Source organism: Panthera uncia (genome assembly GCF_023721935.1).
Source record: "Panthera uncia isolate 11264 chromosome A1 unlocalized genomic scaffold, Puncia_PCG_1.0 HiC_scaffold_16, whole genome shotgun sequence".
In the NCBI taxonomy this organism is placed as follows: domain Eukaryota; kingdom Metazoa; phylum Chordata; class Mammalia; order Carnivora; family Felidae; genus Panthera; species Panthera uncia.
The window spans coordinates 20,747,922-20,760,169 of NW_026057576.1; the positions used below are offsets into that span (position 1 = coordinate 20,747,922).

At 39.5% G+C, this 12,248-nt stretch overlaps 1 long non-coding RNA gene across 2 annotated transcripts in view; it reads left to right on the plus strand.

Moving 5' to 3' along the window:
• LOC125933756 (uncharacterized) overlaps positions 1-11,853 on the plus strand; it is a 32,049-nt gene extending 20,196 nt beyond the window's left edge. For both annotated transcript variants that reach the window (XR_007461092.1, XR_007461091.1), the window contains 2 exons: positions 4,589-4,709; positions 11,143-11,853. This is a non-coding gene — a long non-coding RNA (uncharacterized LOC125933756). The remainder of the gene's footprint in view (positions 1-4,588; positions 4,710-11,142) is intronic.
• The last annotated feature ends 395 nt before the right edge of the window (positions 11,854-12,248 follow it).

A 12,248-nucleotide genomic window follows, 5' to 3' on the forward strand; every position in this document is an offset into this window, starting at 1 on the left:
TGAAAAGATTAATAAGATCAATAAACTACTGATAAAGTTGATTAAGAAGAAAAGAAAATCATGAAGAATAAAAAAGGTACATCACTATCAATTTTAGATAAAAAAAACAAAAACAAAAAACCTGAGAAAGAGGATATTATGGATAGTCTTATGCCAAGAGAACCAATAACAGATGAAGTGATTAAATACTATTTATTGAAAAAGCTATCTTTTGTTCTGGGCCAGCTTGAAATATCATCTTTATTGTACACTAATTTATATATTGACACGCAGGTGTGGGTTTGGATGCTTTTACCATCTATATCACATTCTACTACTATATTTGCTCTAAAAGTAAGTATTACAGTCAACCAGTGGGAAGTTGTATCAGCTTTTCTGACCCAGCCTCAGAAGTCACAAAGGGCCATTTCTGCTGCATTTGATTGGTTACAAGCAAGCAAATGATAAGTCCACTTGGAATCCAGGAGAGGATACATAGACTCCATCTCTCAGTGGGAGGAGTACCAAAGACTTTGTGGCTATTAAAAAAAAAAAGTACATGCTGTCTTTAGTGATAATGCTTCTAATGTTTTTGTTAAGTGTAACAATATTATACAATATAACAATATAACAAATAATATTTCTACAGGTTTTGGACAATTTGAGGACCTTTCAGATTTCTAAATTTGAGGACCTTTCAGATTAGGTTATAGAGAAATAGAATCAGCAGTTGTCATTTGTTTTTCTCATAGACAAGTAGTATAATTCATGGAGAATAAGTTTAGTGTTGTTTGTTTGTTTGTTTTTGAAGTATAACTGACACACAATGTTATATTAGTTTCAGGTACACAACAGTGATTTCACAATACTGTACATGACTCATTGTTCACTGTAATTAGTATAGTCCCCATCTGTCACCATACATTATTACAATATTATTGATTGTATTCTCTATGCTGTACTTTTCGTCTCGATGACCTAATTTATTTTACAACTGGAAGTTTGTACCTCTTCATCCTCTTTATTTTACCCACCACTTCATCCATCTCCACTCTGGCAACTACCTACCAGTTTGTTCTCTGTATTTAAGAGTCTGTTTTTTGTTTGTTCATTTGTTTTTGTTTTTGTTTTTTAAGATTCTACATATGAGTGAAATCACATGGTATTTGTCTTTCTCTGTCTGACGTATTTCACTTAGCCAAATATTCTCTAGATCCATCCAGGCTGTCTTAAACGACAAGATCTCATTTTCCTTTATGGCTGAGTAATATTCATGGAGAATTGTATTTAAGGGTAAATTTATATTGCCAGATTTGTGAAATCTGGCTACACAGATGAAATTTACTACACAATGCGAACTACTATTTAGATTCTAAACTTTGGGCATTAAATCTTCGGAATATTTTACAACGTAAGTGGGACAGTATTCTTTATGAATTGTAATTTGACTGATAGTATTTGGCAATATCCAGCACATACCTCAAAGAGATTCATAGAAAAAGAATGTTTTTTTTAAATGTGAAAATTTTCTTATGTAAACTCTACATTCATTTTTCATGCACAGGAGCATGAATAGGGAACATAGATAATGGTGGACTAAATAACACATTTAATTTCTCTGAAGCTTCAAATCCCACTATAGAATCCTGCTGAGCTAGATTAAATTAGACCACATAGTGAGCTCTTTGAGCAAAGTTAAGTGGCCTCGTTCCTAAGCCCACATTTATCACTTCAGTTATAAGGAAGCGCTGATCCGGAGCATTTAGACCAAAGAGGAAAATGGACAAGAACCAGAATATATGCCCCAATGTCTAAGCTGATTTAGACCATTTGCGGGAGAACTTTCTAGAATAGGGGGTGGTACAGCCTCCCCTGAGTCAATTTTACCTAGTTGCACAGGTAGTGATAAGAAGGGGATTAATGGCTACTCTAGAGGCAAGGCAGAGAACCCCTTCAAAGAATGGGTATTTACACAATCTAGGATTATTTGTATACTGTTGTCCTCTAAAAAATACAGCCCAAATGGTGTTCTTGAGCTTGGTATACACCCATGCTTGGGAAAGATGTGGAGGCTGGGGGAAGTGAGGAGGTGAGGGGAAACCTGGAGTGTAAAGGAGCTTGGATTTCCATTGGCACCCCTTTTTTCCCCAGAGAGATACTGGCACAGTCACAGGATTAAGTTAACGTTCCCATCTCAGTTAACCCATTAGGTGGGAATAATACATTTACACACCAATGTGTGAGCTTATCCTCGTGAACCTTCCATCCAAAAAAGGTGGGGGGTGGGGGAAAGAAAGAGAAAAGGATACTAAGGGTTTTCTAATGTACTCTCAAACGTTAAAAAAAACTTTTCTTCCTTTTAATTGCTTTTCCCAGTTATATGTGAAATGGGTATTTCAGTTTGCAGTGGTAGGAAAAGAATAATGGAACCAAAGAAAAGGAGAGACATTTTAAAACTGCATCAGCATATGGCCTGTCCCCAATCATTTGTAACAAGTGTTAGAAGAAGCAGAAATACCAGATTTCCATTTAGCCACCTGCTGGATCTATTGCCTTTAAAAAAAAATTTTTTTTTAATGTTTATTTATTTTTGAGACAATGCAAGAGACAGAGCACAAGTAGGGGAGGGGCAGAGAGAGAGGGAGACACAGAATCTGAAGCAGGCTCCAGGCTCTGAGCTGTCAGCACAGAGCCTGATGTGGGCCCGAACTCACGAACTGTGAGATCATGACCTGAGCCAAAGTTGGCCGCTTAACCAACTGAGCCACTCAGGTGCCCCGACCTATTGCCTTTTAAACAATTTTAGAGGTTATTCCTGTTTTGCCAAATGCAGAAAGAGGTCTGGGAAATATCTGCCTGGCATGTTAAGCTTACGTATCGTTAAAACTCTAGGAAATGTTGAACCTTATATAAATTCTGACTCTCCTTCATATGGCTGTTATATTCATATTTGAACAGGCATTATATATGGCGTTTGCACGATTGGGAAATCTGCCTTCTAATATGCCTGAGATGGCTGGCTCACTGATTAACTTCTGAGTGCACTGAGCTAAACCCCACTAATTGCTGAGTTTGTTTCCTTGTTTGTGAAGCACTGAAGTGACCCTCTTGTGAATGTGGCTGGGCCACATTTTAAAAGTTGGCCCTCCCTGTAGCAGGTTTGGAAATACTGCAATAATTTTAGAATTGGATGAAGAAATATATCTTGAAATAAAAAAGCCTATATAATTTGAGGTAGGTATGAATTTCCTATCAGGCAGGATCAAATCTAGGTTGGTGAGTAAATAAACTAGAAGCAAACAAAATGAAAGGGAAGAAGACATTTAACAGACTCCAGGTTTGGGCCCATGCCACACGGTGGCAGGCTTACTCTGTGTTGTGCTCCCTCTTCAGGGCCAAAAACATCAAAGGTGGAGAGAGGAGGGAGTGGAGACAAACTTCTGGGAAACAAATCTTAACGCTTGAATTTAACTACCTTAAACCACGTACTTCAGGAAGTTAATTTTAGAAAGGATGACATATGTTATTAGTTTGTCAAGACTATATGTTCATATTAAAATGTTTTAGGGGCACGTGGGTGGCTCAGTCGGTTGAATGTCCAGCTTCGGCCCATTCGGCTCAGGTCATGATCTCACGGTTTTTAGGTTCAAACCCTGCATCAGGCTTGGCTTGCTGCTGTCAGGGCAGAGCACCCTTGGGATCTTCTGTCCTCCTTCCCTCTGCCCCTCTCCCGCTTGCATGTGTGTTCTCTCTCTCGCTCTCTCTCAAAAATAAACATTTAAAAAAATGTTTTTGCGGCACCTGGATGGCTCAGTCGGTTAAGCGTCCGACTTCGGCTCAGGTCATGATCTCACACCCCGTATCAGGCTCTGTGCTGACAGCTCAGAGCCTAGAGCCTGGAGCCTGCTTCGGATTCTGTGTCTCCCTCTCTCTTTGCCCCTCCCCTGCTCATGCTCTGTCTCTGTCTCAAAAATAAATACATTTTTTTTAATTAAAAAAAAAATGTTCTTTACAGTGGATGTACCTGAGCAGCAATGATCTGACCTCCCATAGGACATTTTCCCTCTAGATCTCAATTTTGTCATCACTACAATGATGGCTTAGGATTACTTAAAGTTCTAAAATTGTCATACCTCTCTTATAACTAGAAGAAAGATATTCTTTTTCAGTAACAAGCATTTCAGTCATATCGCAGTGAAGCTGATAAGGAATATGGTTTTTTATTTAGATTGACTAGGTTTGAGTTTGATTCTGCCATTCTTTAACTGTGAGGTACTAGGTAAGCTACTTAACCTATAAAAAGTTTCAGTTTCCTCATCTGTAAAGTGTTACAAATTACAGTACATATCTCATGGGGTTGTTAGGATTAAATGGAAAAAGAATGTATGTGTGGCAGAGACTGGAACACTGTTCACCAAACCATTTCTTTTTCTTCTAGAGCAAACAGCTAAACCACATTTTCCCTCTTCACTTGTAGTTATCTGTGGCCATTTGACTGAATTTTAGCGAATGAATGAAATGTGAGAAGAAGATATTCATAAACCTATTTGTAGGCTCAGCTCACAAAAATCTCCCATTGTGATCTTCCTTATTCTTTCCCCATCTGCAGGTTTCTCATGGAAGCCATGTGTTAAAGATAGTGGGACCACAAAACAGAAGGAAACTTGGTCCCTGAATCATGTCTTGGAGGACAGCTTTGTGCCTGTTAAGAAAATCCTTCTGGATTTTCTGTGAGTGAGAAATAAACTTCTATTTTGTTAAGCCACTGAGATTCTGGGGCTTATCTGTTATGGCAGCTAGCATTAACTAAAATAGCATGTAGGGCACTTAACACGATACCTACTTAATAAATGTTAGGTGTTATCAATATCATGACTCTAAATAAAAACCAAAAGCCTAAAATTCTGAGCTTCAAACACAGCACTGATATGGAGATTCCTTCTGCAGTATACAAGATCTGGCTTAAAAAACAAACCAAACAAACAAACAAACTAGAGAAGGTCTAGGAAACAAAGTTGTGTATAAAGATAGTAAAAATCTAAGCTATTCATGTATGTAATATGCAGAAAGTCATTACCAATATTTTGTATTTATATTTGCTACTTTTTTGAAAAAATTAACATTATATAAAGGAAAGAAACCAAATTAAAAGTTCAAGTTAGTACCATCATTGAAATAATATTTAAAATTTTTCTTCCTTGTGATAACATTAGTATTGTGATTCAATGATTTCTCTCAGTATTTCACGTTATGCTCACCCTTTTTTTCTTAAAAATGTCTTCTTTCTTGACTCCAACACTTTTTGATATTTTAGTGCTTTTATTTATTTTTTTAAGATTTTATTTTTTTATTATTTTTTTAATCTTTATTTACTTTTGAGAGAGAGAGAGAGACAGAGTGCAAGCGGGGGAGGAACAGAGAGAGAGGCAGACACAGAATCTGAAGCAGGCTCCAGGCTCTGAGCCGTCAGCACAGAGCCCTACGTGGGGCTCAAACTCATGAACCGTGAGATCATGACTTGAGCAAAAGTCGGACGCTTAACCGGCTGAGCCACCCAGGCGCCCCTAAGATTTTATTTTTAAGTCATCTCTACACCCAACCTGGGGCTCAAACTCACAACCCTGAGATCAAGTCACATGCTATACCAACTGGGCCAGACAGGCATTCCTTTAGTGCTTTTATTAATACCTCTTCTCAGTTTTCTCTAATGAGATTCTTTTTTTTTTTTTCTTTTTAATGTTTATTTATTTTTGACAGAGAGAGAGACATAGAATGAGCAGGGCAGGGGCAGAGAGAGAGAGGGAAACACAGAATCTGAAGCAGGCTCCAGGCTCTGAGCTGTCAGCACAAAGCCCGACGCAGGGCTCGAACTCACAGACTGTGAGATCATGACCTGAGCTGAAGTCGGACGTTTAACCAACTGAGCCACCCAGGCGCCCCTGAGATTCTACCTCTCTTAAAGCCAAGATCAAATTTCATGTATTCAGTCAAAGCCTTCCAGGATATCCTGGTTGGAAGGGATCCTACCTGCACTGAATTGTAACATTTACACAATCCAAGGCTCTTCCCATTTGCTGTCTTCTGTGCTAGAGTTTATTTTCAGTTGGGTTTGTATAGCTTGTTTCTCCCTAATCAGATTGCAAGCTATTTGATGACAAGGACTGTGCTTTTTTGATTTTACATTGCCCTCAGAAAATAGTAGAGTCTGTGCAAACAGTTATTGATACTTGACTCATTGGTTTGAAAGCCCCAAGTTTATAAGATTTCCCCTAATGTTTTAACATCTCTCTTTCATGGAGTTTCATAAGAATAAAGAACAACAGCTCTCATACAGTTTTCTTCATAGATAAATAAAAATAGAGGCAGAGGTGGTATTTTATGGTCAGTGGTTTGGGTTAGTAGAAATTTACAAAGAATAAATTAGTGCCTCATTTTCTATATTGAAATGAGGACAATTTTATATGTATTACCAGTTAAGCTTATTTTGCTTTTTTCTGTCCTTCCTCCTAACTATTCACTTAAAAACTTTTTTAATGTTTATTTTTGAAAGAGAGAGAGAGAGAGAGAGAGAGACAGAGTGTGAGCAGGGGCGGGGGGCAGAGAGAGAGGGAGACACAGAATCTGAAACAGGCTCCAGGCTCTGAGCTGTCAGCACACAACCCGAAGTGGGGCTCGAATTCACGGACTGTGAGATCATGACCTGAGCTGAAGCTGGATGCTTAACCGACTGAGCCAACCAGGCGCCCCTAACTATTCACTTTTTAAATTTCTTTCTGTTTTGCATATTCGCTTAAGATGTTTACCTTAAAAATATTAAAAGTTCTAGCTTAAAAGTGTTTCACAGTGTATATTCAACATCATAAGGACTGTAGAATGTTTTAACTCTGAATCTTGCCTCTCATTTTCAATTTGATCGCTAGTTTCATCCTGTTTTAACTTCTAAAAGTTGGCTATTTTCTATAGTCAGTGTTTCCTTGGAGTTACCAATGTTCTATTAATATCTTTGCTCGTCATTGATTCTTTGAATGCTCCTTTAACTGGATGGAGAATTTTAGATTAACAGATATTTCCCTCCACCATTTTGAGGATACTGTTCCATTGTCCTCCAGCATCTACTGCTTGCGATAAGAAACCAGCTTTGTTTATATATCATTCTTTGTAGGTAGTGCGACTTTCAGGCTCATCCCAAACATTCATAGAAACTAGGGAAAGTTACGAATGAAGGCCCCATACAATATGTCTAAAACATTTTTAAGTTAAAAAACAAGCTAACAACTTGTTAAATGAAATATATTCTATCCTCCTATCTTGATAAACATACCTTTTTAAGGAACTGGATGACCAAGCCTTGAATTTAGGACTCTTAGAATCCTTCAGAGAGTACAGAGATTTCACAGTCTTGGTCCCGCCTCACAGCTCACCCTCCATGTTTTCCAGTCTTGGCTTCATCCCACACTGCAAGGGGCTTCACACGCTTACTTGTGGACACTCCAATTCCAAGCCCTACAGCCACTTCCCAAACACCCCACGGCCCTAAGTGTGTGCAGTCTGTTCTTGGGGGTTGGACATAGGGAAGAGGCCCATGAAGGTCCTGAAAGTGGGTTGGAGCTGTATGGGCAGGAAATGCTAGGGTCTTGTGCCCCTGGAACATGGTTTGGAGGGAAAGGGCAAACTTTGGGTTATGTTTTCTTGACATTGCAATAACCTCCTTCATGGTTTCCTCCCATCCAACCTGTTCTCTACACTGTATCAGAGAGATTTTTTTTTTTTAATGTAAACCACAGCATTATATTATCTCCTAAAAAATCCTTTAAAGGCTTCCTATTGCATTTGAAATAAAATCCTTTAAAAGGCTGCAAAGCTCTAAGTGGCACTTCAATGTGCCAAGCTCTTTGGGAAGAGCTTTCATCCAAGATGTTTCTCTTTCTGAAATGCACTTTGCTACCCGCTCCTCACATGGCTGACTTCAGTCTATTGTATAGCTCCTGGCTTAAATGCCACCTCCTCTCCAGGTACAGCTTCCCTGTTATTTGCTATCACTGCATCTTGTTTATTTCCTTCAGAGTACAAATAACAAATGTAGTCACCTATTTGTCTCTCCACACTGTCATCTACACAAGGGAGAGTGTCACATATGAGTCAATTCTGAGATGGAGATTAGCACATGGGAAGTTATTAGGGAGTACTCTACTCAACCCCTGTTGAGCAAAAGAAAGCAGGATGGGCCATCAATCAGGCAGTGGATGCTGGCTTCCCAGAAAGGGGCCTGACTTTGGGCAAAGCAATTCTCTTTAGCTGAAGCCCTTCCTTAAGAGGGCTGACAGCTTTGGTCTGGATTGGGCAGTATAGCACCCAAATGGTCCATGTCTTGTGAAGATCTGCTTTCCTTACATGAGTTCTGGAAGTAGCTTCTTCAGAGCTCTGGCAGGCTTGTTCCCTGGGGGAAACTTGTAAAAGGAGGGTTAGTAAGGGGAACCACACCCCCTGCTGTCGCAGCTGGTATTAGGCTGCAACCAATACTCAACCTTTCTCTCTTCTGTGGTTCATACTGGATGCTCTTCACTCTTGATTAGCACCTCTGAAGGCCTAGGTGACTCACCCAGTGGAGTGACAGATTCTTAAAACTGATGAGTTCCAGTTAACTGTTTATCATGTGCTTCTCAGGCTGCACCTGCTACATCTGTCCATTCACCATCAAAATTGCACAAGTACTAAAAGATGTCCTAGTTGATTACCTGGATGCCAAACATATGCCTACCCGATTCCACTGTGTAATAGTAGTTCTACTGCCTCTTGATAATGAGAGTCAATTACCCCCATGAAGATCTTTTTCTTGCCTGCTGGTCCTTGCCATGAAGGGCTCAGAGTACTGGGTGGTGGTATAGTTTAAAATTCATTGAAGACTCTTGTTGTGTTCCCTGTTAGAAATGTTTTGCCTTTGGGAACTAAGACCTTTAAAACTGTGGTTATATTTGTGAGGATGAAAAGCACAAATTCCCCAAGTGGGTCACTGGGAATGATGGTACATAGGAACACTCCTGCTTCCGTACCTTTGACTCCACTCCCAGTTATTCTCCTACGAAGGATACAGCATCAAATAATGGTGATTGATTTAGAGCATGACTGCATCCTAGAAGGTAGCACTTTATCCTCACAGGGTATCATCTCCAAGCTGGTACTTCAGCCAAGATTTCTGCCATGTGATAGGTCCAATGGATTCCATGGTCATATGCCCACTGCTACATTTCCTTTGCTATGTAGTGGGTTCCTTGGTCAGATGCATTGATATATGGGATGCCATAATGGTGGATCAAATAGAGTATAATCCCTTGGATAGTCACGTTGGCTGAGACTCAGCAGACAGGTAAGGCAAACCCATAGAATATGTGTCTATTCATGTTAAAATGAATGACTACCTCATCCAGGGTGGAAGGAGTCCAATATGGTCGCCTTTTCACCAAGTGGCTGTTTGCTATCTTCAAGAGATAGTGCAGTATTGAGTCTCAGCAATAGTTCCTGTTACTGGCAGGTTGATCATTTGGCTACGGGATTAACCTTGGTGAGTAGGAGATCCTACTGGTGGGCCCAGTTACAGCCTTCCTCCTTGTTACCATGTTTTCTCTATTCATGAATCTATTGTGCCAGTACTGGGGTGGCTAATAGAAGAGCTGGCTGGTGCCAACTGGTTAAGTCATTCTACTTGAGTGTTTAATGCCTCTTCAATGGTAGATGCTCTCAGAACCTGTGGAGGAAAGGGACGGAAGCAAGACTGCGCAGAAAGAGAAAACGGGCTTCAGTAAGTACGTCACAACCAGGCCCCAGCCAACCCTGTGGGAAGTTCGGAAGCTGGGATGATTCTTTAGAATTTTCCCTTGTTGAGGTGAGAGAGTCTGGTCTTCACAACCCCTCATTGACCAGTCATTTGTTGCAGGCTGCTCCTAAAAGGGGCATGACCTTGGGTAGGGTAGCATTTTTTAGTTAAGAAAATGACAAAAGAGGTTCGTCAGTGCACAGCCTTCCCAGAAGCTGGGAGAGTAAGTCCTTCAGTCTTAAAGGAGACATAGACTGGCATAGCATAGACTCCACGAAAGAGACCATTACCATTACCTTTTTTTTTTTTTAAAGTATGCTCCACTCCCAGCATGCAGCTCAGTGCAAGGCTTGAACTCATGACCCTGGGATCAAGAGCTGAGTTGAGACAAAGAGTCAGATGCTTAACTGACTGAGCCATCCAGGCACCCCAAGACTATTATTATTTTTTTCACCAGTATATATATTCAAGCTTAATATAGTGTTTAGCACATAGTGGAAATTCAAAAGATCTTTTTGAATAAATAAATTACTGAAATGTCCTGCTTTCTTAATTTGGAGTAAAAAGGTCACACCTCACCCCACCCTCCAACATTTTACTATGAGAATTTCAAAATTTAAAGGAGAGTGCAAAAGGGACATCTGTGTGGCTCAGTTGGTTGAGCATACAACTCTTGATTTTGACTCAGGTCATGATCTCATGGTTGTGGGATCAAGACCTGTGAGGGGCATCGGGCATGCATAGCATGGAACCTGCTGAAGATTCTCTCTCTCTCCCTCTGCCCCTCCCCTGCCATGCTCCCCCCTCTTTCTCTCTAAAATAAATAAAAATAAATAAATAAAATAGAGTACAAAAAACATTTCCCAGATATAACATTTTGTCATATTTGCTCTCTTTTTTCATGGATAAGTACATGTATAGTATTGGTTTTTTTTGTTTGTTTTTGTTTTGTTTTGTTTTTGCTAAACCTCATAACACTCTGTTCTTAAATACTCTGGTATGTATCTCCTAACAATAAGGACATTCTCAATACTACTATGATCATATCTGAAAAAATAACACAAAAAATTTTAAAATCACTTAGTATCTAATATCGAGCCATATTAAATTTCTATGATTCTCCACCAAATATCTTCTATAGCTTTAAAAAAAGTTTTCAACTATGATTCCACCCAAGGTTCATGCATTACATTTGAATGTCATTTTTCTTTACTATCTTTTAAACTGGGAACAGTCTCTCTCCCCTTTTCCCCCCAGAGACTTAACTGTTTGAAGAGACCAAGGCTAGGAGTGTTCTTGTCCCCCATTCTGGATTTGTCTCTTTCCTCATAGTGTCATTTTGTTTGTTCCAGGTAACATCACCTTCAATATTCTAAACCAATGAGAATATTCTTACTATCCTCCTCAGCACCCTGGTGTCATTCCAAGAAGTCACCGAGATACATTCTAATATCCAGAGGACCAATCCTGCTTCACAGTCAATCGCAGCCAAAATTCTAGCTCCCTAGAAGACGAAAGACCTCATAATTCCTACCAGAAGCTGGTGGCTTCCTAAACGAACCATGTTGCTCCTGGTGGTGTTGCCATTGCTAACAATAAAAGTGTATTTTATGCAGAAGGTGATCTTATGGAGGAGTGACATAGACACTCACGAGAGGTGCTGTGCTTGGAAGGGTCTCATGCTGGTCTAGGGAGCAGAGTGGGTTTATCTCTTTATGCCATCTGTTCAGCGTAGCATCTGCCTGAATGCAGGGGAAGAAATCAATCAGCAGAGTACTTTACTACTTTAGTCAGGACCAAGATACTTGTTTGCTTATTTATGTGTTCTTGGGGTGATGGAAAAAAGGAATTAGAACAAAAATTATTTTCCAATTCTCCATTGCCACTTCTCTCAATCTTCCCTCCTCCTTGTTTATGCCATGTTTATTTATCCCAGCCACAAGAACAGAAATTATCTCCAAAGTAGGTGGCTCAGTAATAATTGAGGTTGTAAAACTCATTGTGACTGATCATGTTTACCTGTTTGGTTATCTAATTAAATTCAAGGTGGACTCTCTCTTTAGGTAGATTCTATATTTTATTACATTTGTAAAATCCTAAGACACTTATGCAATCCTCAATTCTCAAAAATGATTATATTGTTATTGCAGCTGTCAAAACAGATAGATGTCTGAGTATTACTATTACATAAACAGGTAAACAATCTTATAGAGTGATCTAAATGTTCCCATTCTATGAGTTGGTGGTTCTCCGGGTTATTTCTCTCCATCTTGACCGGCTACAAGAAAAGAAAAGGTGGATGCAATCTGGGTGCTCCCATCTGTTTTTATTCTCTCAGAAGAACTAATATTCAAGTCTTTGAGGAAGTAACTGAAATCTCTTTTAATTTTGCTCGTCCAGTATCAAGAACGTTCCCGTGGCCTATGGAAAACAAATGTCTGCCTAAGGGACCTTTGGA